The 21,318-nt window shown below is 42.7% G+C and overlaps 1 long non-coding RNA gene across 1 annotated transcript; it reads left to right on the forward strand.

Annotated features, from left to right (window-relative positions):
• Positions 1-713: 713 nt before the first annotated feature.
• Positions 714-6,625, forward strand: LOC309625307. The gene is made up of 3 exons (XR_014242447.1): positions 714-4,812; positions 5,128-5,415; positions 5,733-6,625. It is a non-coding gene; the product is annotated as an uncharacterized lncRNA (long non-coding RNA).
• The last annotated feature ends 14,693 nt before the right edge of the window (positions 6,626-21,318 follow it).

Here is a 21,318-nt window from a genome sequence, read left to right on the forward strand (position 1 = left end):
CCCGTAATGTGTTTATAATGGTTATTAAGAAGGGAGGGGACTTTTATTCAGGCACTCCAAATGGTGACTCAGCTCTCCTTCACCCCCTCCACACACAGACGGCTCACTGGAAACTGGAAGAATGTGGGCAGCAAACACCTGGGAGCCAATATCTTGCCGGACCCTGATCTCAGGGACTCAGAAGATTCAACGGCCAGAAGGGGCATTGGCGGCATCGAGGCCACTGCCCATTGGAGCTTGAGTGCCTGCCCAGTTCTCTGCCAAGCTGGTGCTCAGCTGTGTCTCGATACCTCCAGAGATGGGGACCTCACTGCCCCCAGGATGCCCGCTTCATTAAGACTCTGAGAACTCTGGGGACAGGTGGCAGGTCTTATTTGACTTGCACTCTCAGAGCCTGGCGCAATGTCAGATTCCAGAAAGGTCCATCCTGTTCTCTCCATCCAGCACCAGACTTGACTGAGCTTTGAGCTAAGTTCTGGGGGATCTGAGACACATAAACTCAGTCTCTGTGCTTGAGGATCCTAGAGTCCAGAGAGGGTGGAAGGAAGTAAACAGGTGAGGACAATACAGTGTGATGGGTGCCACAATGGGCTGGAGTAGGTATAAGGGTTGAGTGGGCACACGGAGGGGACGCTCATCAGGCACTGTTGGGGGGATATGTGTGGTATGGCGGGGGGTGGGGGCGGGAAGGCACGTAGGAATGAATGGTTGAAAGACCTCAGGTCGGTAGAGATTTCTCTGACTCATACCATCTACACCAGGTCCACTGGAGCCCCCAGTTCTCACCCTGGGGAAACCCAACGTTTCCCAATATTTCTTGGGGATTTAAGTTCCCACGGACACCTCTGGCCCCAAGCCCCTGATTCCACGGAATTCAGTTCAAGGCTCATCTCCCTGCCCCACATCCCACCTGTGTGTGTGGAAGCTGACTGGGACCCCGGCTCTTTGTTTCTGCAAATTAAACAAATGAGATAGAGCCAACAAGAAGCGTGCACGAGTGAGCATGCGGTGAAGACGCTCTGAAGGTCTGGGAGAAGCGGCGGGGAGTGAACCGCAGGCAGCGCACCTGGGAGCCCTTCCACCATCCTCACCTGGGTGCCCCCCCCGGCTGCACCGCCCCGAGCCCCAGCCTGCCACGGCTCGGCCCATCCACTCCTCCTCCTCGCCCACCTCCCTGTCGGTCCCCAAATCCCATGTTTTCATTGTCCCCAAAGCTCTCGGCAGCCTACGGTTACCTGTCCAAACCCACCCACACTCAGCGGGACAAGAGCACCTCTCACAGAGCAGGGTCTTTCCCCTTTAGGAGCAAGACATTTGCAAATAGTCCTCGCGCCGGGGAGTCCTGGGTTCCTAGCAAACTCCAGTCCCCCCTGGGTCTTTGTTCTGCCCCTCAGGCTGTGAAGAACTGGTGTGTCCCCCCCCTTTCCTGGGTGCAGGGCTGTGCCAGCACCTTGTCCTCGCTCTGTGCCGACCTGGAAAAGAAGTGACTGGCCAGCCTTCCACTTCCCATCATGGACCATGAGGGCATTTGTTCCAAGTTCGCGCTTTCTGATTTTCCTTGCCCTGCCCCACGACAGGCATCCAGGGTGCAAAGAGATTTGTCTGTGCTGCCGCTGTGGTCAGGGGTTTTGAGCATAATATTGTGGCAAGAGGTGGTGTGGAAAAAACTGTATGGTCAGAGGCCGTTTCTGGAGAAGCCCGGGGTTTGGGCTTTCATCTCCTTCCAGCTTCCTTATGACAGGCAGTTGCTCACAGCTGGGGCCGGAAAGGAACTTGGAAGCTCTCAAGACTTCTGTCACCCTGGGAGTCTGCCCTTGGGTCCTCGCAGGGGCAGAGAAATGAATCAGTTTGTCCCTAACCCTTGTCACTCATGGTATGAACCCCTGCCTGCCCCCCAAGTTGTCCTGGCCTCTGAGTGTGGCCGTGGGCAGACAAGAGGGGCTGATAGAGAGAGAAAAGGAAGCAGGTGGCTGGCTGGCACCTCCGCCCTCCCTTCTCGCTGTCCCTCCGGCTTTGAGGATGACCTGTCCCTTCTGCTTTTCCCCAGGATGGGGTGGTGATTGGAAGAGCTGGAATCAGCAATGTGGCAATTGGTCCTCCTTCCTTCCATGTTTCTGAAAGGACCAAAGGGCCCATGATTGCCCTCTGAATGGAGAAAGGGAACAGCAGGGGTCAGGACAGGTGGGTGGCCACCTGGCTTTCCTACCAACTCCCCTTTCAGCTCTGAAACCGAGGATGTTGGCTCAGGTTGTATTGTGCGGGCTATAACTGAGTTCGATGAGCCTCTTCAGCTAATTCCTTCCTTCCTTATTCCCATCTCACTAGGAAATCTCCTCCACAAACCCATGGGCTCCTCAGGGGCAAAGGCTTTGCTGGGTCACCTCTGTGTCCCCAGCGTCCAGCCCTGGGCCAGCCCACGATGAATGCTTCAAAGATGCAGCTGCTGAGGCCACGAGTTAGAGCCTCAGCCTGCAGTCCTGGGGCCTCTGGGTGACCTTCGCATGTTAAAAACATCCTGGAGCCTCACCTGTAAACAGAAGATGAGAACATCCGCCCAGCAGGGCTGGTGGTTTAAGGACTAATGAATAAATGAGTGCATTAGTTTTTTATTGCTGCGTAAGAAATTACCCCAAATTACCCCAAATTTTAAGCCAAAAGTGGCTTAAAACAAAACTTGCTTGTTATCTCACGGTTCTGAAAGTCAGAAGTCCAGGCAGGCCCACTGGGCTCTCTGCTTCCGTTCTCATAAGGCCAGAATCAAGGTGTCAGCCAGGCCAGGTTCTTATCTGGAGGCTCCAGGGAAGGATCTGCCTCCAAACGCATTCTTGTTGTTGGCTGAACCCAGTTCCTTGCAACTGTAGGACCAGGGTCCCCATGTTGGCTATGAGTCAGGGGCCATTCTTGGCTTCTAGAGGCCACCACATCCCTCAGCAAGTACCCCCTTCATCGCTAAAGAGCAAAGGTGTGTAGAATCCTTCTTGGGCTTCTAATATCTCTGACTTCTTCTTTTGCTTCCAACTGGAGAAAACTCTCTGCTTTTAAAGGCTCACCTGATTGGGTCAGTTCCCCACCAGATAACTTCTGCAAAGTCCCTTCACAGAAGTACCTGGGTTAGTGTTGATTGAATAACCCAGGGACGGGAATCTGGGGCCATCTCTAGAATCTTGCTAATGTCAAGTGCTTGGCAAAGTGGCTGGCACCTAGTAGGAGCTCAACCTCATCAGGGAGCTGGATGATCCAGTGAGAGTGGCCCTGCCACCCACTGGGCTTGTGTAAATCACAGAGGTGCCCCTGGGGCATGACTCAGGGCACCGAGATTACTGGAAGATGAAAAGAACAGATCCCAAGTCTTTCCTGCCTGGATGAGGCAGCTTTTTTGTGACCATGAGGAAAAGACCAAGATCATTACAGAAACGAAGGCCCTGACATCACCTAGCCACTGAACCTGTAACAGCACCACTGAGAAATCACTAGGGGGTCAGGGGAACAGGTTTAAACAGGGGGTGACCTGATCTACTAGAATCTCTAAAGGGATCAGTTGGCTGCTCTGTGGAGGATGGATTTTAGGGGACAAGAATGGAATCTGAGAGACCAAGTATGAAGATATTGCTTTAGGACTGCTGACTTAAACCAGGGTGGGTGGCAGGGAGGTGAGTGAACTGGTGGATTCTAGATGCTCTGCAGAGGAACCGGAGAGACGTGGGGAGACCTGTGGGAGGGAAGTTGAGGGGGGCAGAGTGTGGACCGGGTCCAGGTGGAGATGCCTCAGGAAGAGAGAGCGAAGGACTCTGGCAGGCAGACACAAGTGTAGGCCAGGTCTAAGGAGAAGAAGAGTGGGTAATACTCTCTCCACCCAGAAACAATTCCTGACAATATTTGGTTCACTTGCTTTTAGAATCAATTTCTAATGCACTGTTCTGTTCTCTATTCTTTGCCAGAGTTGTAATCATGTTATATATACAAGTGTGTGACTCTGTTTTCCCCCACTTAACATTATATTGTAAGTGTTTCTCTCAAGTTACTTCTTATAAGTGTCTTTTTTAAACAGTTGCATAATCTTCCACCAGGTAGATTTGCCATAGTTTATTTAGCTGAACCTTGTTATTAGAAATTAGCTTGTTTCCACATTTTCAGTGTCATAAATAATACTGTGATGACACAACTTTGTACGTAGCTGGTGGTTGACTTGGAGATGCAGGGCCCACTCATCTCACGCTTGGGATCTGCCAGGCTGAGCCTTGGCCAGGCATAAACAGCCACAGATGTATTCTGTTTGGCCCATACAGTGTTGATCTGCTTTTTTTTTTTTAAATGGAGACTTCACATACAAATTCTATTTTACAGCTTCTTTTTAAAAATTTTTATACAAGTTTTAAAGGTTACTTTCCATTTACAGTTATTACAAGGTATTGGCTATATTCCCCATGTTGTACAATACATCCTGGAGCCTATCTTATACCGAGTAGTTTGTACCTCCCACCTCCCTCCCACTCCTATATTGCCCCTTCCCCTTCCCCACTGGTAACCATTAATTTGTTCTCTATATCTGTGAGTCTGCTTCTTTTTTATTATATTCACTAGTTTGTTGTATTTTGTAGATTCCACATATAAGCAATTCCAGATAGTATTTATCTTTATCTGACTTATTTCACTCAGCATAATGCTCTCCAAGTCTATCTATGTTGCTGCAAATGGCAAAATTTCGTTCTATTTTAAGGCTGAGTAGTATTCTGTTGTACATATATATACCACGGCTTCTGTATCCATTCATCCGTTGATGGACGCTTCCATGTCTTGGCCATTGTAAATAATGTTTGCAGCTTCTTTTTTTTTTTTAATTATTTATTTTTATTTATTTATTTATATATGGCTGTGCTGGGTCTTCGTTTCTGTGCGAGGGCTTTCTCCAGTTGCGGCAAGTGGGGGCCACTCTTCATCACGATGCGCGGGCCTCTCACCATCATGGCTTCTCTTGTTGCGGAGCACAGGCTCCAGACGCGCAGGCTCAGTAATTGTGGTGCACGGGCTTAGTTGCTCCGCGGCATGTGGGATCTTCCCAGACCAGGGCTCAAACCCGTGTCCCCTGCATTGGCAGGCAGATTCTCAACCACTGCGCCACCAGGGAAGCCCTGCAGCTTCTTTTGAAGAGTCAGAAGATTAGGTGATCCTGGCCCACATTCCTGCATGTCACCCTCTGCTGAAGCCCTTTAGCTGGGGTAGGATGCTCTCTTTCATCCCAGTCTCCACTACTCTCCACTGTATCCTTCACATGGAGGTCATATGACAGTAGCCATTTACCACTGCACTTATGCTGATTTTTTTTCTTAACAAGAAGAGTGAGATATTTCTCACCTCTATATGTACTTCTTTCAAAAATGGGAAATATTGACTATAGTTCCCTGTGCTAAAAAGTAGGTCCTTGGGGCTTCCCTGGTGGCACAGTGGTTGAGAGTCTGCCTGCCGATGCAGGGGACACGGGTTCGAGCCCTGGTCTGGGAGGATCCCACATGCCGCGGAGCAAATGGGCCCATGAGCCACAACTACTGAGCCTGCGCGTCTGGAGCCTGTGCTCCGCAACAAGAGAGGCCGCGACAGTGAGAGGCCCGCGCACCGCGATGAAGAGTGGCCCCCACTTGCCGCAACTAGAGAAAGCCCTCGCACAGAAATGAAGACCCAGCACAGCCATAAATAAATAAATAAATAAATAAATTTATTTAAAAAAAAAAAAGTAGGTCATTGTTGGTTATCTATTTTATATATAGTAGTGTGTATATTTTAATCCCAAACTCCTATTTAATATCTTGTAATAACCTATAATGGAAGACAATGTAAAAAAAGAACATATATGTTTATATATATACGTATAACTGAATCTCTTTGCTGTACATCTGAAACTAACACAACATTGTAAATCAACTGTATTTCAATAAATTTTTCTTTTTTTAAAGTGGGAAATAAAGGACAGACTGAGAGGGCTTTGGGTTTCATAAAACACAGGAGAGAAACTTTTTCTTGGTGGAATTAAAGAATATTCCTAATACTTAATATGCAAATCAAGTATATCTTTGTAGAAAAAAATGCCATGAAAGAAGACATGTCATGGAAGTTTGAGACAAGAATGATAGGCTCCTATACCTGGGCCTGCTTCACCAGTTACAATTCTCTGCTAAGCTCCTGGTCAGTTTCTGTGTCCAACGCCTTCTATGGGGGGCTGTGCCAGTCAGGAGGCTCTGGACAGCAAATAAAAGACATCAGAGGCAAAAAGGCTTAAATGATGAGGAAATGTATGTCTCACGTCTAGGCAGAGTGGGCTTCAGGCAAAGTTCTATCAACGTTTGATGCTCTCGTCAGGGACCCAGATTCTGTCCAGTCTCTTTACTCAGTCACCCTGAGGCTGGTCCATGGCCTGATTGCAATACGGTGGCCGGTGACAACAGTGCAATGTGCTTCCTTACACCCACCGGGAGAAGACAGGGAAACCCTTTTTTTTTTTTTTTTTCAGTTTACTGCAGCACTTTTATTTCCTCACAATGACGCATTGCTGGGGCCTGATGTTCTCACATGACAGTAGAAAACCAAAATCTGTTGTCATCTCTTAAAGAATTGAGAATTGCGTACAAAAACCTTACATAAATTAAAAGAATGAATAAATTTACAGTTGTAAATGCAAACCGTTTTCCAACTCAAGGCAAGTAACAACCCACGGTGCTCTGGCGGGCAAACTTCGGTAAGAAAGGAAAGCAGGTAGAACTTGTTGCTGATCTTGACCTTGTATTCAAGTTAACTCTTCCCTTGGTACATGTTTAATACCCTGTGCACATCGTTGATCGAAACCCCTATTTACATGTGGCTCCGTCACTTCGTGGCTGTGGTGAGAACAAGTTTATGGAAGAGAAGTCCAATGGCTTGATGAGAATCTGGGAGACCACGAGTCTCTCGATCTGTGCAGGGTATTAACGCGTCAGAGCTGTATATTCCAGGATTTCTCTAGAGGCTGTCAGGAGTCCTGAACCAGTTGTCATTTCTCTCTTGCCGGTCTATGGGGTTGGGAAGGTCCGAGTCTTAGGACCTGCTTTCCTTTCAGACAGGGGGACTTTTTCACCAACCTTCTGAATCTTTCCCTTCAGTCTGATCAGGCCAACTTAGGACACATGGCTGCCCCTGGACAGATAATAGGCACGGGGGTAGGAGTTGGGGGGCGGCAGTGCTGTGGACTGATGGGCTAGATTCATCACAGCTGTGGATGGACCTGGGGGGTCAACCTCAGGCCCACCACAAGCCCCTCCTTGAGCCCTCCTGACTCAGCTCATCCTCATTCTTGGCTGTGCTTTATATTTGCAAGGACTCAGACTCAGTCCTTCTTGAGTGAGGTCCCATATCAAACCCCAGCAGAAGCCAGTTGGCCCCACACCAGGCAATCAGTGTCCCCCCCTGTCGCCTATATCCCTCCCGCTGGAGAGGAGACAGACTGCTCCGTTCTCAACACCACCCTTCATTTCACTCTTCGGTTTGGGACTTCAGTGATTTCATAACAACTCCAGATTTCAAAGTCTAATTATTTTTTCTAGCCTCCATACCACCCCAGGAGACTGGATGATTGGGACAGCACCGCAGTGGTTTGTGGAACAGAGATGTTTCAGTAAACAGGGGTAGAGGTTATTTTTCCCATCAGGCTCCTGATTTCCTCACTGCGCCTACCCTACATGCTAATTCAACGTGTAATTACCAGCCAGGGTCTCCTTGGGGAACCAGTTGTGACGTGCTGCAGGAGCGCGGCTTCCCTTGTTTCCAGGTTCCATGCCTCGTGCAATTGATTTTGGGGGCTGGGGAGGTTTTCCAGCTAATGAACCTGTCACATAGCTCTCAGCTAATCTGATTCCGCATCCTGGGCCAGTGACAGCTACAATCCAGGAAGCCCAAGCCCTTAAAGTGATTAAGTTTTGCAGCTGCCTTCCCGATGCTAGTGTAATTACGCCTCTGCTACCATTACTCTGGACGGGAGATTAGTCTATGGGGATCTCTCTAAATGCACATTAGGCCCACAGCCAGGGCTGCATTCTCATCTGCATGTGGACCCCTTGCAAAGATACTCATTTACACTTAACAGAGGGTGAAATCACAGAATACCAGAAGGCGGGGGAAGGTGGTAACTGGGGGATATGCAAGTCGAATTCTTGTAGAACCTGCATTATGGTCACTTGGGGTGCTGGTCAAAAGGGACGATTCTTGGGCATCAATACCATATTCCCCCCAAAGACATGAGTCAATGACCCAGAATCTCACCCTCAGTCTTCCCCCAGCCACACCCCTCCCACATGCACAAGGGCTCTTATTTAGAGATGATAGGGTCACAATAGGAGTTTATGGCACAGTCATAAAAAGTCTGGGTCTCCACATCCCTATACTACTCTAGCCAGCTTGGGAACTGGGCACTTAATATGCTAATATTGCATCCGTATCCTTCTACTCATGGGGCTGCTTTGTAGAGTGGTACAGATGGTGCCCTGCCCAAGGGGGTCTAGTCAAAGGGGTGAGCGGACTTCTCTTTCTATTCCCCAAGCCATGCCCTCTAGCCTGGGCTCACTGCTGGAAGAAGCTCTGTCTTTTTTTTTTTACAATGTGTGTTAGAGTCAAGTATACAGTAAAGTGATTCTGTTATACATATATATATATATATATTCTTTTTCAGATTCTTTTCCATTGTAGGTTATTACAAGATATTGAATATGGTTTCCTGTACTATACAGTAGATCCTTGTTGTTGTTTATCTATTTTATATATATACATAGTAGTGTGTATCTATTAATCCCAAACTCCTAACTTATCCCTCCTCCTCTCCCCTTTCCCCTTTGGTAAACATAAATTTTCTATATCTGTGAGTCTGTTTTTATTTTGTAAATAAGTTCATTTGTATCATTTTTTATTAGTTTCCACATGAAAGTGATATCCTACAATATTTATCTTTCTCTGTCTGACTTATTTATCATGATGATCTCTAGGTCCACCTATGTTTGCTGCAAATGGCATTATTTCATTCTTTTTATGGCTGAGTAATATTCCATTGTATATATATACCACATCTTCTTTATCCATTCATCTGTTGATGGACATCTAGGTTGCTTTCATGTCTTGGCTTGTAAGTAGTGCTGCAATGAACGTTGGGGTGCAGGTATCTTTTTGAACTAGAGTTTTCATCTTTTCTGGGTATAGGCCCAGGAATGGGATTGCTGGATCATATGGTAACTCTATTTTTAGTTTTTTAAGAAACCTCTGTAACGTTCTCCATAGTGACTGCGCCAATTTATATTCCCACCAATATTTGTAGGAGGGTTCCCTTTTCTCCACACCCTCTCCAGAAGCTCTGTCTTTTTTTTCATACTTCTTTTCTCCCCCTATTTTTACCATTCAATTCTTATATTCTATATTCAAATTTCTTTTTTATTTTTATATTGTTTAGGCACACTATGTATGCAGTTCTTTTTGAATTTAGATGAAATTTAGACAGTGAAGTGTGCAGATCTTAAATGTACCGTGTGATGGGTTTTGACAAATGTTAATGCCCATGGAGCCAACTCCAATCAAGAAAATAAATGTGTCCATTTCCACAGAAAATTCCCTTATGGCCCCTGCTAGTCAATCTCTACCTCGCAAAGGCGACCACTGTTTGGATTTATATCACCACAGAACACAATGGTTTGGCCTGTTCACAACTTCATATAAAAGGAATCCCATGTGGTCTTTTGTGTGTGGCTTCTTTTGTTCAGTATAATGTCTATGAGAATTGCACACATTGTTGTCTGTATTGGTGTCATTTTCTATTGCTGTGCTGCATTCCCTTGTAAGAATATTAGACCATTTATCCACTCACCTGTTGAGAGACATTCGATTTGTCAAATTAAGTCTTTTGTCTTAATATGACAATTTACATTGTTTGATTCTCAAAGCATCAGCCAACTTTGCATTCCTGCAGTGAAACCCATTTAGTCATGATGCATTATTCCTTATTTAGTACTGGATTTTGTATGATAGTATTTTGTTAAGATTTTTTGTGTTTATATTCATGAGGTGTATTTAATCTGTAATTTCTTTTTTATGTAATGTCTTTGTCAAGTTTTGGCTATAGGGTTATGCTGGCTGATTATTTCTGCAGAATAACCCTTCTTTCATCCCTGATATTAATAGTTTATTTATTTTTATTTTTTATTTTTTTAACATCTTTATTGGAGTAGAATTGCTTTACAGTGGTGTGTTAGTTTCTGCTTTATAACAAAGTGAATCAGTTATACATATGCATATGTCCCCATATCTCTTCCCTCTTGCGTCTCCCTCCCTCCCACCCTCCCTATCCCACCCCTCTAGGTGGTCACAAAGCACTGAGCTGATCTCCCTGTGCTATGCGGCTGCTTCCCACTAGCTATCTATTTTACATTTGGTAGTGTATACATGTCCATGCCACTCTCTCACTTTGTCCCAACTTACCCTTCCCCACCCCCATATCCTCAAGTCCATTCTCTAGTAGGTCTGTGTCTTTATTTCTGCCTTGCCCCTAGGTTCTTCATGACCGTTTTTTGTTTTTTTTTTTTAGATTCCATATATATGTGTTAGCATACGAAATTTGTTTTTCTTTTTCTGACTTACTTCACTCTGTATGACAGATTCTAGGTCCATCCACCTCACTACAAATAACTCAATATCGTTTGTTTTTATGGCTGAGTAATATTCCATTGTATATATGTGCCACATCTTCTTTATCCATTCATCTGTCACTGGACACTTAGGTTGCTTCCATGTCCTGGCTATTGTAAATAGAGCTGCCATGAACATTGTGGTACATGACTCTTTTTGAATTATGGTTTTCTCAGGGTATATGCCCAGTAGTGGGATTGCTGGGTCTTATGGTAGTTCTATTTTTAGTTTTTTAAGGAACCTCCATACTGTTCTCCATAGTGGCTGTATCAATTTACATTCCCACCAACAGTGCAAGAGGGTTCCCTTTTCTCCACACCCTCTCCAGCATTTATTGTTTGTAGATTTTTTAATGATGGCCATTTTGACCGGTGTGAGATGATATCTCATTGTAGTTTTGACTTGCATTTCTCTAATGATTAATGATGTTGAGCAATCTTTCATGTGTTTGTTGACAATCTGTATATCTTCTTTAGAGAAATGTCTGTTTAGGTTTTCTGCCCATTTTTGGATTGGGTTGTTTGTTTTTTTGGTATTGAGCTGCATGAGCTGTTTGTAAATTTTGGAGATTAATCCTTTGTCAGTTGCTTCATTTGCAAATATTTTCTCCCATTATGAGGGTTGTCTTTTCGTCTTGTTTATGGTTTCCTTTGCTGTGCAAAAGCTTTTAAATTTCATTAGGTCCCATTTGTTTATTTTTGTTTTTATTTCCAAATAGTTTATATTTACTCTTTTTCTTTTCTTGATCAGTTTAGCTACGTGTTTATCATTTTTTCTTTTATCTTTTCCAAGGACCAACTTTTGGATTTGCTAATTTTCTCTGCTGTGTGTCTGTTTCTATTTTATTAGTTTCTGCTTTTATCTTTATTACTTTCTTCCTTTTGCTTCGTTTGATTTTACTTTGCTCTTTTTTCTAATTTCTTACTATAGAAGTTTAGAATATTAATTTTTAGACCATTCTTTGTTTTTAATATAAGCACTTAAAGCTATAAATTTTCTCCCAAGTGCTGTATTAACCTCACTGCACACATTTTCTTCCCATTTAAAATATTTTCTAATTTGTGACTTCTTTTTGCCTATGTACTATTTAGACATTTTTTTGTTTAATGTCCAAATAGTTGTTGATTCTCTAGATATATTTTTATCATTGATTTCTAGTTTAATTTCATTTACTTCCACTGTTCATGATTTAAATCTTTATAAATTTATTAAGAGAGTTTATGACACGTCATCAGGTCCATTTTGGTAAATAGACATTTTGTGCCCAACCCCACCATCAGCACTGTTTCTTTCCTCCTCTCCTTTCAGGCCTTACCACCACTGCACCTCTCTCCTCTCCCCTACTCTGCTTTTCTCCTCTGAAGAGCAATATATTTATATTCCATCAGCTCATTGTTTCTTCCCTCCAGTCCCTAGAATGTAACCCCTGAGCCCTTGAAATAAAGGGATACTGTGCTACTGCTGAGTATAGTAATTGATAGTGTTGTTCAGATGATCTATGTCTCACCAAATTTTGTGTCAAGCTGTTTTTTTCGTTTTGTTTTGTTTTTAAAACTTTTTTTCACATCTCTATTGGAGTATAAATGCTTTACAATGTTGTGTTAGTTTCCGCTGTACAACAAAGTGAATCAGCTATATGTATACATATATCCACATATCCCCTCCCCCTTGAGTCTCCCTCCCACCTTCCCTATCCCACCCCTCTAGGTGGTCACAAAGCACGGAGCTGATCTCCCTGCACTATGCGGCTGCTTCCCACTAGCTATCTATTTTACGTTTGGTAGTGTATATATGTCAATGCCACTCTCTCACTTCATCCCAGCTTACCCTTCTACCCCTGTGCCCTCAAGTCCATTCTCTACGTCTGCATCTTTATTCCTGCCCTGCCACTAGGTTCATCAGTACTGCTTTTTAAAATTCCATATATATGCGTTAGCAACGGTATTTGTTTTTCTCTTTCTGACTTAACTATTCTAGGTCCTTCCACCTCACTACAAATAACTCAATTTCGTTTCTTTTTATGGCTGAGTAATATTCCATTGTATATATGTGCCACATCTTCTTTATCCATTCATCTGTCGATGGACACTTAGGTTGCTTCCATGTCCTGACTATTGTAAATAGTGCTGCAATGAACATTGTAGTACATGTCTCTTTTTGAATTATGGTTTTCTCAGGGTATATGCCCAGTAGTGGGATTGCTGGGTCGTATGGTAGTTCTATTTTTAGTTTTTTAAGGAACCTCCATACTGTTCTCCACAGTGGCTGTATCAATTTACATTGCCACCAACAGTGCAAGAGGGTTCCCTTTTCTCCACTCCCTCTCCAGCATTTATTGTTTGTAGATTTTTTGATGATGGTCATTCTGACCGGTGTGAGGTGATACCTCATTGTGGTTTTGATTTGCATTTCTCTAATGATTAGTGATGTTGAGCATATTTTCATGTATTTGTTGCCCATCTGTAAGTCTTCTTTGGAGAAATGTTTATTTAGGCCTTCTGCCCATTTTTGGATTGGGTTGTTTGTTTTTTGATACTGAGCTGCATGAGCTGCTTGTATATTCTGGAGATTAATCCTTTGTCAGTTGCTTCATTTGCAAATATTTTCTCCCATTCTGAGGGTTGTCTTTTCGTTTTGTTTATCAGTTGTTGAGGGAAAGTTATTGTAAGCAGCTCTTTGCAGGAAACCCCTTTTCTTGTCAATTTAAGCAAAGCTACACTGTAACTAACTTTTAAACTACGTGCCTCTATGCTCTACTCATCTTGGGCCCTAACACACCTTTCAAATCTTTTTTTTTTCTTTTCTTCTTTTTTTAAATTTATTTTTTATTGAAGTATAGTTGAATTACAATATCATGTTAATTACTGCTGTACAGCAAAGCGACTCAGTTATACATATACATACATTCTTTTTCATATTCTTTTCTGTTATGGTTTATCACAGGATATTGAATATAGTTCCCTGTGCTATACAGTAGGACCTTGTTGTTTATACCTTTCAAATCTTTTGATCACACAGTACCTTGCCTAAGCTGTTGGTTCTTGCCATAGATCAAAGAAGTAGAAATGAAGAGCAAGTAATTAACAGATGACCAGCTCTCTTCCCTAGCTTCTCCTTCAGTAGCCTCATGAACAAACTGTGTGAACAAACTGTGTAAACAAGATAGCATCTAAAGAAGTCCACGAGTCTGCACACAGTGGGGGGGATGGCTATGAGTCTCATCCCCATCTCAATGACGTTACTTCCCCCTTTCCTTTTAAAACTTTCATGGCCGAACGAATCTTGGGAGTCGGTTTTCAGGGACACTGAGTCCACTTCTCCTGGCTTTCTGATTAAAAGCAGTGTTTTCTTTTCTACCAAAACCTGTCCCTCGAGTATTGATTTTCGAGTGGCGAGCAAAAGACCTAAGTTTGGTAACAGATTTTTAATCGTTTTTAGATTACAGCCTGAGTTCCCTTCCCAAAACATGCTTTAAATCACAATACTCTTCCATTCAAAAAGTGGCAAAGGGTGTCCAGCGTGTGCAGCTAAGCCAAACCCAATAGTGTGGCTTTCCGGGCTCTCCAGGCTCCATCCCTGCTTACTTCTGCAGCCTCACCTTTCACCTCGCAGCGTGATCAGCGTGTTCATGAAGGGTCTTGTGCCATGAACGAACATGTGGAGGAGCATGGCGAGTGTCAGAGAGCAGAACTTACTCTCTCAGGCTTCCGTGGAGCGTGACAAGCCACACCCCAGCCATCCCAAGAGCTTCAGTTGTGTTGGCCCTTTGAAAGCACCTCACTGGAACAGCAACTTAAGAGTGTCACTTAGCAACTGGCAGGTTTTCAGCAGGTAAAAACATGCTCCTGGTGTGTGTCAACCTTTGGTTTCTGGCTATTTGTCAAACTGAAATAGGCAGTGAAAAGGAAGCAATGTAACACCATGATATCACATAGAACATGGGCTACTCTCCAGTTTCTGAAGAGGAATTTGAGATTTTATTTAGACAAGTGATACAAGTTGCAGAACAGGTGAGTGGATACAGGAGAGGCCTCTTTGAAGACCAGTAAAGTGGCCATCAACAGTCAAGTAGAGTTGATTTCTTCTGGCATTGCCAAACTTTGGAGTTTCTCCTGTAGGGCCTCCAGACTCCAGCCCTTGGGCACTTGCTCCGGCAGCTCCTTCAGTGGAAGATGCCATGTCCCTTCTTCCTCATCTTTTGGAATTGAGCTCATCAGTCAAAGCCCTGCTTCAATGCCTCCTCTTCCATAAAGGCTTCCTTGATTTTCTTCTCAGAGTTGCTTCCCCTGCCCCATGAGGGTTTGCTCATATCCTATTTTAGTGTAAAGTAATGGAAGTAAACAGAGGCTCTGGAGACAGACTCAAGTTTGTGTCCTGGGTCTGCCACATGTTCACTTTAAGATGCTGGCCCAATTACCTAACATTTCTAAGACTCTGTTTTCTCATCTGTAAAGTGAATAATTGGAACTTCCTCATAAGTTGTTGTAGGATTAAATGAGGTTATACCTGTAAAGTACCGCAGCACTAACATGTAACAGGCACTCAACAGATGTGAGGTATGTTGATGATAGGGTGACGATGATCTTGATTAGTTGGTTGATTCTGTCTTGAATTACAGGTTCTTTTCACCTGTCTCCTCTATTGAACTATAACCTCCTAGAAGAAGGAAATTGTGTCTTGTTTTCTGTATCTCAAACATCTATTGTACCCCTAGACCCTAGTAAGCACTCAGCAAATGTCTTTTTAAAATGCAAAATGAGATGAAGCAGACCCTAAAACTGAAACACGAAAACGGAAACATATTTCCATCTCAATATTTGTAAAGGATCCACAATTTCTGGACTCAACCAGAAGGGTAAGCATTCTATCAGAGAAACATTTTTGCAGATTTATTGAATGTGTTTGCTTCAGCTGCAGCATGCCAGGGGAAATGTGAGGTCAGACGTACTTCTGACTTGTATCTTGGAATTCTTGTTGGCATCTCGCCCTTGTTGAGTTCCTGTGGTTGTAGCTACAGGATGCAGGGTGGGGTCACCTGGGAGTTGTTAACCCTGTTTTGGAAGCTGGCACTGCCCTGCTTGTTAAACACTTCCCTCCTCCACACACTAGGTGATGGGCAGGGAAGGGACCAAGGGATGGTCCAAGGCCAATCTCACACACCACCCATTAATGTATTGGTCTAGAGGGAACGGGCTGGCCTGTGTTTTCCCATTCTTGGCACACAGAAGTGTTTGTTCTGCCATGTCCAGGACAGCTGCAGGCCTCAAACAATGGTGAATGATTTATTTGGTAAAGTTTATTTGAGTTCCAAAGGGTTGCTAAGCATATTAAGTAGCTGTCCTCCCTTTTCAAACCCAACCAGTGGTTCCACATTTATCCAGGAGGAATTTCACTTCGTTTCCGTGATTTTTTTCAAGGTGTGTTTTATCTCTCCCTTCAATCTCCCTAGCCTTTGGAAAATGATCACTGTGCCTCTCAACCTTCTAGCCATGAGTGGGCAATGTTATGAACACCGTAAGAATTAAATTTTAAAATTCCATCGATTAAAATATTTAAAGATTAATCACAAATGAGTCCTAATCCATTCTGTAATAGAATCATAGTTCTTTTTGTTCTGACCCACTGTGTCGATGTCATGTCTAAATGTCTAAATTGGCAAGATGTCCTACCTAAATGTACTGCAGGGTGTGGGTTAATCTTTGGGGAGAAGTCTGTTACACCACAGTAGCAAAACATTGCTCCAAATCCCTGCGTAATACGCCCCCTTTCTAGTCTGCACCATGGCTCTAAAAGTAATCATGAACTAAACAAGTTCTTCCCTTGGAGGATGAGTCTGCAGCAGAAATCCAAACAAAGAGTCATGAAACACTTGTTTCCCCAGAATGAATCAGACACAGGCCAGGAGTTGGTAGATGCCCTGTCAAGCTATGGAATATATTTTGTATGGTTTTTTTTTAAACAAAATTGCTTGTAATTTGTATGTTATTTCGTAGTGTTTTCCTTGCACTTACAAGATATTATGAGTATTTTCTTATGTCATCAAATAGTTTCCTCCACCATCATTTTTAATGGTTGTAGAGTATTTCATTGAATGATTGGTCCATAGTTTATTTCCCTAAAATATTATTGTTGGATGCTTGGAATAATTATATCTTAAGATAATTTATTAATTCATTTGTCAAATATCCAGCAGGCATCAAACACATGCCAGGCCTTCTAGGGATAAATAAGACACAGTCCTGGTCCTTAAGAAGCTCCCATTCTGGGGGAAAGATCTTATGATAAACTGTGCTAGAGGAAGAATTCTACTCACAGAATAATGGACATGGCACAGGCCACAGGCCAGACTTCTCTAATGGGTGGGGACTGTCCCTAAAGCCTGCTATCCTCTCTCACTCCAAAGTGCTTGGGCCCTGAGCTGCACCTGTCAGAGGTGGGAGGCTTACCTTGGGCCAGGTGCCAGCAGTCTCCTCTCCTTTCCACTTTCTGCTAGGAGAATGGGTCTCAACCCTTCTGCATGCTAGTCTCAGCTGGTAGATTTTCTAAGATGCCAATGCCCAGGCTGAGCAATAATAACCAGGAATGGGGCTTGAGTGGTGGTGTGCTGATAAATATTGAACCGTCATCTCTCAAAAAGGTATGCATATTTATACATAAAGTATGCTTATTATAAATTTTAACGGTACAAAAGATGTTTAGGACACAACTTACAAATAATTTAAAATATGCAACACTCCTTCTTGTAAATTCCATAATAACGGTTGATTCTTACAGAAAGCTCTTGCCAAACCAGAGTCAACCTCTGGTTTGCGAATGACAAAGGAATATAGTTTTCCCTTGAACGTCGGTTTATATTTTCATTTATGTTAATGTAAGCAGCTTTTGGCAGGAAAGAGCTCTCTGCAGGAGGCACCCTTCTGTCTTAACCTTAAACCAGGCATCCCCATGCTCTACTCATCTCCAGCCCGAGCACACCCTTCAATTCTTTTAGCCGCACAATACTCTGCCTAACTTGTCAGTTCTTTCCATAGATCAAAGAAGTAGAAATGAAGAATAAGTAATTAACTGAGGACCAGATATCTTTCCTAGTTTCCCCTTCAGTAATCTCACGAACAGACTGTGTGAACAAGACAGCATCTAAAGAAAGATCACAAGTCAACAAGCCCGCACATAAGCCTGCACACAGTGGGGGATGGCGACAACTCTGGCCCCCCATCTCAATGATTAACTGAGATTGCTTCTCTTTTTCCCCTTAAAAACTGTCATGGCCGAGCAGACTCTTCAGAGGTGGTTGATCCATCATCTCCCCAGATTGCCAGCATTCTGATTAAAGGCACCTTTCCTTTGCTACCAACATTTGTGAGTACTGATTTTGTAGGTGGCAAACAGCAACACCTAATTCATTCAATAACATTAATAAGTACGATGAAAGTGAACCAACAAAAAAGTGTGACATGAGCAACTTCTGCTGGATTGGATGATGGTTTTTGAATACTGGAAGAATATTTTCTCCCCTTTTTTGGGTACAATTCATAATATAACAGCTACAAAAAATGGTACTTTTTGTGGTTTAATCTGCACTATTTTCATTTTCTCCATCAATTTCTTGAGTGTAGGCGTTCAGTGTAAAAACAAATCAAGCACTGATTTGTAGTATTTGCTGATTCCTATGGTGTAGATTCTCCTGTGGCCAATTTCGAACCACTGATGTGACATCACTACATGCAGAGCTGGAAGGAGACGTGCAGCAATGCCTCATTATATAGAATTTCCACAGCAATGATAAAATAGACCGAAGGGCCTCAGAAACATAGGTAATAGTAAAATGTAGTAAAGTAATTAGGAAATCATGGCTTTTGAGTATTTTCTACCATTAAAAAATGTAATTTACTTAATTATAAGCTTATATAGCTTAATGTTTGATTATATCCTGCAACACTTGTGAAAATTTAATAACCAGCTGTTATAGGCCAGTAAAAGCTAGTTATCACGTACCACTGGGTGCAAGCCCAGGCAGAGGGATTTTTCCTAAGCTTCCCAAGTGATTTTGATATTTAGCCATTGTTGAGAACCACTACCCAGGGCAGATGTCTTCAAACTTTTTTGCTGGTTGTTGGGAAGGGGAAATTTTCCCCATTACCTCCCTTGAGTTCTTGTGGCTGGACTAATAATAAAATTGACAAGAGACAGATTAACAGGAGAAAAAGAAATAAATTTTAATTTGTGCACGTGGAGGTCTCATAGAAATGGTACCTAAGAAGTGGCCAAAGCTTTTATACTTTTTTAGACAAAGAAACAATAAATTTGTGAGGAATTGACAAGACAAAGAAACTTAGGCTTTGGCTGCTTAATTAGTGATGAATCTAAACAGAGTTTAGGCTTGGGGGGAGTCAATGAAAGAAGTAACAAGGTTTGTTTATATGGGCTTCTCAGCTCCAAATCTCCTGCCTCTGGTGATAACGGTGTCCTTCTACTTACAGATCCAGGAAGTGAACCTTTCACATGGGAGATTAATTCCCTGCTTTCAGGGAGACAGACAGGAGGGTCAGAGTGTCCCTCTTGTATCAGCTCTTTCTTAAGTAACTTTACTTCAAAATAGTCAATATGCCATTGAGGCATCCTTGGGGGTGGCCTGCCCTGGGTCCCCAATATTGTGAACTTCTTAAGGTAATTTTGAAAACGACCCCTCTGTGCATACTTAGGTTGACACCTAAAACTCATCATGAGATAGTCACAAAGTCTTATAATTTCCAAAATATTGTAAATATTGGTATTTTAAAAATAAAAATGATACCTCTCCCTAAAAGTATCTCATGGGATCTAAAGGCCATAGCAATCTAATACTATGTAGGGGAGGTAAAAGAAATCTTTTTTCCTTCCGTCTTCTAGGTTCTCAGCTGGGACTCTATAACAAAAGACAGATTAACAAAATAAAAACAAACAGAAATTTATTAGCATGTTTATCTCACCTCTGCATGAGACAAACTCAGGGATGGGCAACTCAAAGGGGTGATGAAAATGTGGGCTTATCTAGCATCTCCAACAAAGAACAATATGTTAGGAGATGACACCAGCTTCACAGCTGGAAAGACAGTGAGGGCAGACAGCAGAAGCAAGAAGAACTACAATCCTGCAGCCTGTGGAACAAAAACCACATTCACAGAAAGATAGACAAGATGAAAAGGCAGAGGGCTATGTACCAGATGAAGGAACAAGATTAAACCCCAGAAAAACAACTAAATGAAGTGGAGATAGGCAACCTTCCAGAAGAAGAATTCAGAATAATGATAGTGAAGATGATCCAGGACCTCGGAAAAAGAATGGAGGCAAAGATCGAGAAGATGCAAGAAATGTTTAACAAAGACCTAGAAGAATTAAAGAACAAACAAACAGAGATGAACAATACAATAACTGAAATGAAATCTATACTAGAAGGAATCAACAGAAGAATAACTGAGGCAAAAGAACAGATAAGTGGCCTGGAAGACAGAATGGTGGAATTCACTGCTGTGGAACAGAATAAAGAAAAAAGAATGAAAAGAAATGAAGACAGCCTAAGAGACCTCTGGGATAACATTAAACGCAACAACATTCGCATTATAGGGGTCCCAGAAGGAGAAGAGAGAGAGGACGGACCTGAGAAAATATTTGAAGAGATTATAGTAGAAAACTTCCCTAACATGGGAAAGGAAACAGCCACCCAAGTCCAGGAAGTGTAGAGAGTCCCATACAGGGTAAACCCAAGGAGAAGCATACTGAGACACATAGTAATCAAATTGGCAAAAATTAAAGACAAAGAAAAATTATTGAAAGCAGCAAGGGAAAACGACAGATAACATACAAGGGAACTCCCATAAGGTTAACAGCTGATTTCTCAGCAGAAACTCTACAAGCCAGAAGGGAGTGACATGATATATTTAAAGTGATGAAAGGGAAGAAACTACAACAAAGATTACTCTACCCGGCAAGGACCTCATTCAGATTTGACGGAGAAATCAAAAGTTTTACAGACAAGCAAAAGATAAGAGAATTCAGCACCACCAAACGAGCTCTATAACAAATGCTAAAGGAACTTCTCTAAGTAGGAAACACAAGAGAAGAAAAGGACCTACAAAAACAAACCCATAACAATTAAGAAAATGGTCATAGGAACATACATATCGATAATTACCTTAAACGTGAATGGATTAAATGCTCCAACCAAAAGACACAGGCTCGGTGAACAGATACAAAAACCAGAGCCATATATATGCTGTCTACAAGAGACCCACTTCAGACCTAGGGACACATACAGAATGAAAGTGAGGGGATGGAAAAAGATATTCCATGCAAATGGAAATCAAAAGAAAGCTGGAGTAACAATACTCATACCAGATAAAATAGACTTTAAAATAAAGAATGTTATAAGAGACAAGGAAGGACACTACATAATGATCAAGGGATCAATCCAAGAAGAAGATATAACAATTATAAATATATGTGCACCCAACACAGGATCACCTCAATACAAAAGGCAACTGCTAACAGCTATAAAAGAGGAAATCGACAGTAACACAATAATAGTGGGGGACTTTAACACCTCACTTACACCAATGGACAGATCATCCAAATAGAAAATTAATAAGGAAACAC

The sequence above is a fragment of the Balaenoptera borealis genome, assembly GCF_965194805.1.
Source record: "Balaenoptera borealis genome assembly, chromosome: 3".
In the NCBI taxonomy this organism is placed as follows: Eukaryota; Metazoa; Chordata; class Mammalia; order Artiodactyla; family Balaenopteridae; genus Balaenoptera; species Balaenoptera borealis.